This window comes from Budorcas taxicolor, chromosome 20 (genome assembly GCF_023091745.1).
Source record: "Budorcas taxicolor isolate Tak-1 chromosome 20, Takin1.1, whole genome shotgun sequence".
NCBI classification, from domain to species: Eukaryota; Metazoa; Chordata; class Mammalia; order Artiodactyla; family Bovidae; genus Budorcas; species Budorcas taxicolor.
In genome coordinates, this window is record NC_068929.1 from 12,759,842 (window position 1) to 12,765,841 (window position 6,000).

Sequence of the window (6,000 nt, forward strand, 5' to 3'; positions counted from 1 at the left end):
TTTGAGCATGCTGCCAAACAATTTTGTTTCTTCTTCTAGAAAGTAGTCATAATGAAACTGGTCTCCAGCCTGTGTCAGATGAGGGACTAGATGAGGTAAAACTTACCAGTCATTCTGGACTTGCAGACACAATGGCTGAACATTGCATTGTTGAAGGGCAGTTTTCCCTTCCAACCTGTAGCAAGCCTCGTGAGGAAAACAGCGTCACTTAGAGTGGCAGATTATCCAAGTCAGAGTAAGATTTAGTGTCCTCAGCGGTGGTTTTGCAACACTGGATATACTGAAGCTTGAGTCAACTACCTCTTCTCACTCATTAAAAACCACCTGAAAATAAAAGAAATATGAAATCCCCAGCAATAACCACATCTTTACAGGAAGAAAAAGCAAAACAAGATTATTCGGAGCCTTAATTGACAGTGTCGTCCTCCCAGGGACATTCGATAAACATTCACCAAATATGACAATGCATCTGGGAAGCGAGCACTACAAGCAAGAAGTCACTCTGAGTGCCTATCGGAAGAACACAGGTGATTTTGTGGATTTCAAAGGACTTGTATTTCCAAAAGCTGTGTGTGCCTCTGTGATGCTAACCCTTTTACCTTCCTGCAGGGACACTACACCTTTGATCTCAGGCTTATCTAATCAAACACTCTCCTTATTCAGGCTGTTTGCTCTCTGAGCCAAGGGCTTGGCCACCCCTGCACCACCTCCAGCAGGTTTTTAGACAGACTTGAGACTGCCTATGGCCACCATCTCTGCTTCTCCTTGGACTACTGTAAGAAGGGTATAAAATTAGCACCTGAACTTACCAGGAAGATCCTTCAAGAGGATCTGTACAAAATGCTACTATTCAAAAACATGCATCTTTCCATTATGCTCTAAAACTCTGTGGAGTAGGAAGGGGCTCCCAGGAGAGAAGTGTGAGGATCCCAGTGAAACCTCACTCCTAGAGAGACATTTATTCAACTGGTAAAAATTAGCAAAAATAACCATTCAAAAAACTCTGGAAATTAACCAAAAACCTTACAATTTAAGAAATCATAGACTTCGCTAGCAGTCCAGTGGTTAAGACCCCGAGCTTCCCCTGCAGAAGGTGCAAATTCAATCCTGGTCAGGGAACTAAGATCCCACACGCCGCACGGTGCAGCCAAAACATTTTTTAAAAGAGAGAGAGAGAAAAGAAATGTCTATTCAACAAAATCTACAGAAACTCAGTAGGAACAGTGGAAGGCATGGCTGCACCTACCCCTCCTGAGATCCATGTTGTCGCCATGGGCTTGAGAGCTAAGTGGCAGTTCCCATCTACCCAGCTCCAGGCAGAAGACCTAACCTTGGTGGGTGGCCCGGCAGTAGAGCCAATGTCCCCACCCAAACCTTTGCCCTCTGGGGAGGAGGTGGGTGGAGTGGCCATGAGCACAGTCTCTCCTCTCCACAGCCTGTGCTGTGCAAGAGCTGTTGCGGTGGATGTAGAAGCCAAGGGGCAGCTTTGATTTCTCCCCAGTTCCTGGGGTGGGAAAACTATTCTAAGCCAGCCAAGCAGTCAGGGAGCATCAGCAGACCCCATCTCCCTGTCTCTGTGCTATGAGATGCCTATTCTGAGGGAGGTGGCAGCATCTTAGTGGTGACGTTTGTGTAATAAGGTGAAGATAATTAATATAGTCACGGGGCACACAATATATTCTTTTTTATTGTGGTAAGATATATGTAGCCTAAAAATGGCCAGTTAAACCATTTAAAGTATGCAATTTATTGGTATTAAGTACGTTCGTAATGTTGCACAACCTCACCGCTATTCATTTCCAGAACCTTTACATCATTTCAAACAGAAACTTTGTTCCCACTAAAAAATAACTGTCCCCTCTCCTTCACCTCTGGTAACCAATATTCTTTTTTCTGGCCCTACAAATTTCACTACTCTAGATAACTCCATGTAAGTGTAATCATATTTATATTTGTCCTTTGTGTTTGCCTTATTTTATTTAATGTTTTCAAAGTTCATCCATGTTGTAGCACATATCAAATTTTCATTCCCTTCTAAGATTGAATTGTATGATAAATGTTTTGTTTATCCACTCATTTGTAATGAACTTGGGGTTGTTGCCACTTTTTGGCTGTTGAGAATAATGCTGCTGGGAACACTAGTGTAGGAATAACTGTATCAGTCCTTAGTTTTAATTTGTTTTGATGTATACCTAACAGTGGAATTGCTGGGTCATATGCTAATTCTATGTATAACTTTTGAAAGAACTGCCCAGCTCTTTTCCACAGTGGCTGGACCATTTTACATTCCCATAAGCAGTGCACAAAGGTTCCAGTTTCTCTCCAACACTTCTAATTTTCCAGTTTTTGGATTAAAAGCAAAAATGACAACCCACTCCAGTACTCTTGCCTGGAGAATCCCATGGACAGAGGAGCCTGGTAGGCTACAGTCCATGGGGTCACTAAGAGTTGGACACGACTGAAGGGACTTAGCAGCAGCAGCAGCAGCAACCTAATGGGGGTGAAATGGTATCTCATTGTGATCATAATTTTTTAGTTAAAATGTTTAGATTCCTTTATCTGTTCATCTGTTAATGCTGAGATCCATATTTTATCTTATAATCTACTTGTTTTTTCTCATGAATATAAAAATAGAAAATATGGACTAGAGCTTTTTCTTGTAAAAAGAAAGTAGATGCCCCAGTGATTTATGTGGGGTTTATTCCTGTTGTCTTGCTGTTTGGGGGTGTCTCCTGTCCTTCAAAGGACAAAGACACTACTTGGGTTTTGAAAAGAAGTCTTTCTCTCAGTTACTCTAGTCTGTCTTACTAGTCCATCTTTTTTTGTTGTTCCCTGATCATATTTTCCCTTGACCCTGAATTACCAGATGAGCTAATAACTATAGCAAACTGGCTGTAACTCAGGTTGGCCCTTGTAAAACTTGTACCAGAAAGATTGGGGTTAGTCTTTGCTGGGACTTGTCTGTAGCTAGTGGGTAGAGCTGCCCCTTCCATTTGCCTAGAGAGTCTCATGGACAGAGGAGCCTGGTGGGCTACAGTCCATGGGGTCGCACAGAGTTGGACACGACTGAAGTGATTTAGCATGCACGCATGCACACACGCATGGAGGACAGTGGCGTGCACACAGCTGGAAGCAGCGGAATACATATCCAATCAGGATCCAAATTGCTGGGAACTATCTCCTTGTCCAAGCTTACAATTTTAAGCTAAAAACTTAAAAAAGAAAATTAATGAAAACATTCTGTGAGACTTTGTTTAGAGGGAAAGAACATGGGTGGCTAGTTTAGTACAATTAGGAGTTATCTAGTGATCGAAGTCTATATTTAGTCTCTAAAACGAGGGAACGATATCCATTCATCAAAACCCTGATACTTACTCTTAAAATGAAAAATCTGTCAGTAGTATAGCCAACCATTATTTTCCCATTTGAAATTTTAAAAAAGGGCATCAGCAACTTCATTTACTTGTTTAATGAAAGTTTATTGAGCATCTGATATATGACGGGCCCTGTACTGGGAGGGTCTGGAGATACCGAATAAGCATCACACAATGACCTCAAGAGGCCATTATATAAAAAGGCCACTGATATGCATGTTCTAATAAACAACAATCAATGGGTGTATAGAAAGTTCTCAGATTATAAGCAGAATTAAGTTCCTATTGAGGTGATGATTCTGTAATTCTACTCATGTAAATTGTGTGCTCTGTGTGTGCTCATTTGCTCAGTTGTGTCTGACTCGTTGTGACCCTGGACTATAGCCCACCAGGCTCCTTTGTCCGTGGAATTTTCCAGGCAAGAACACTGGAGTAGGTTGCCATTTCCTGCTCCAGGGGATCTGCCCAATCCAGGTATCGAACCCGAGTCTCTTGCATCTCCTGCATTGGCAGGCGGATTCTTCACTGCTGAGTCATCTGGGAAGCCCTCATGTACATTAGCTGTGTATAATACTAGCCACAGCTGCTCAGATGCCTTCAGTGGAATTGGTAGAGGTGGTCTGTCCCCCACAGTTTAAATGTCTTCCCTGGCATTAGAGATTCCTTTTCTGGGGCTTTAGAAGCCAACTGTGAAGAAAGACTTGAGTGCTAAGTATTCTAAGAACCGTGCAGCATGGTTCCTGCCCTCCAGTGATCTGCTTCTGTTTATTTAAGCAATGAAGTATAACATTTCTCTTGGCCTCTCATAAGGTGCCTGGTTTAAGAAGGAGTTTTAAGTCAAGGCTTTAGATTGAATTGAGAATATGTCGAAGCCCTCACAACTTTAGGTTTGACACTTGGGGAGCTCAGAAATGCCCACGAACTTGCACTGTTGTTTGTCTGAAGACTCATCTGAGACTTGCCCCTCCCTCACCCCGCCTCCCCGCCCCCCTTCCCCAGCCATCTTATGGAGAATCAACAGAGGAGTCTGCGTTTCTCAGTAGCAGCCCAGGAATTGTCCCACCGAGCCATATTCACACTTGCATTCCGGGAGGAGCTGTATTTCCCCTTAGACTATTCCAGGTCACTGTGGGCTTTGGATGCAGTAGTGCTGAGTGGTTTTAGAAAAAGAACATGGTATCAAGGCATAGTCTGGCTGAACCACCTGTCAGCTGTGTGACCTTGGACAGACTACTTAACCTTTCTGAGCCAGTTTCCTATCGGCTAAATAGAGATTTTGCATATTGGTGGTGATAAGCACAGGCTCTGGGCTTGAACAGATCTAGGATCTGGTTCTGGTTCCATCTTACACCAGTGATGTAACCTGGAGGAAGTGATTTTCCCTCTTTGCGCCTCAGTTTTCTCATCTGCAAAGTTAAGAATCACATAGCATCTGCCTCATAGAATTATGAGATTTAATAAGCACTCAGTACAGGTTTAATAAGCACTCAGGATAGGCTACCCTCTCCAGTATTCTTGGGTTCCCTGGTGGCTCAGCTGGTAAAGAATCCACCTGCAATGCAGGAGACCTGGGTTCGATCCCTGGGTTGGGAAGATCCCCTGGAGAAGGGAAAGGCTACCCACTCCAGTATTCTGGCCTGGAGAACTCCAAGGACTGTATAGTCCATGGGGTTGCAAAGAGTCAAACACGACTGAAAGCGACTTTCACTTTCACTCATTTTCACAGTACAGGGTAACTCCTGTTACACTTGCCCCAGTGAGCATGAGGGGATGTGCCGGAACAGGACCTGACCCACAGGTGACTTACAAACCATGTGGGTGTCTCTCCCGCTCCTCCTGAACAGACCTGAACACAAATGTGGCATCACTGATACTGCTTCAGGGGTGACGGCATAAGGTTAGGGAGAACTCTTCCACACCTGCACCCCTTTCCTTGCTTCTCATTTTACGCCACTCCCCTTGCTTCTCCTATAAGAAATCAGTCTTGTGAGTTTCAGAGACACACACACAACACACACACCCCTCTTTCTGCCATGGAGTGCAGTCAGCTACAGGGAGACAGATTCTTGGCCCAGGCTGACTAGTATTTGCATTCTCTTCATTTGAGCTGCATCAAAGGCATCCAAGAGGGAAAGTGTCTCCCCAACTGTGACAGACCATCAAGCAGAAGGACAGAGCCAGGCGCACTCACTGATATTCCCAGCACCAGCACCGAGTTACAGCGCCTTAATGCCAGCTTCTGAAAAAGTCAGATTCATGTTGCTTCCGGTACATTTAACGAGGATGACTCTTACCTTTTAAAGGAAGAACAGTTCAGCAAGCAGATAGCACAGGCTTTTCAGGTTCTTGTTACACAAGACAGACACCTGGATTTTACCCTAGCCCTATGGTATGCTGTGTTTTTCCAGCTACAGACCTTGACCCATGAGTGAGCCGTAAAATCAAGTGGGTTGAGACCAGCATTTTTACAAAATGGAGTAGACTAGACTAGAAAATATCCAAGAGTTTTACGCACAATACAGCAAAATGCTTTGGGTGACCCTTTTCTAAGATACACACAGGTGGATAGATTGCATCATAAATGTTTTTGTTACTGTTGGTCATCGTCAAAGTAGTTTGAAAGTCA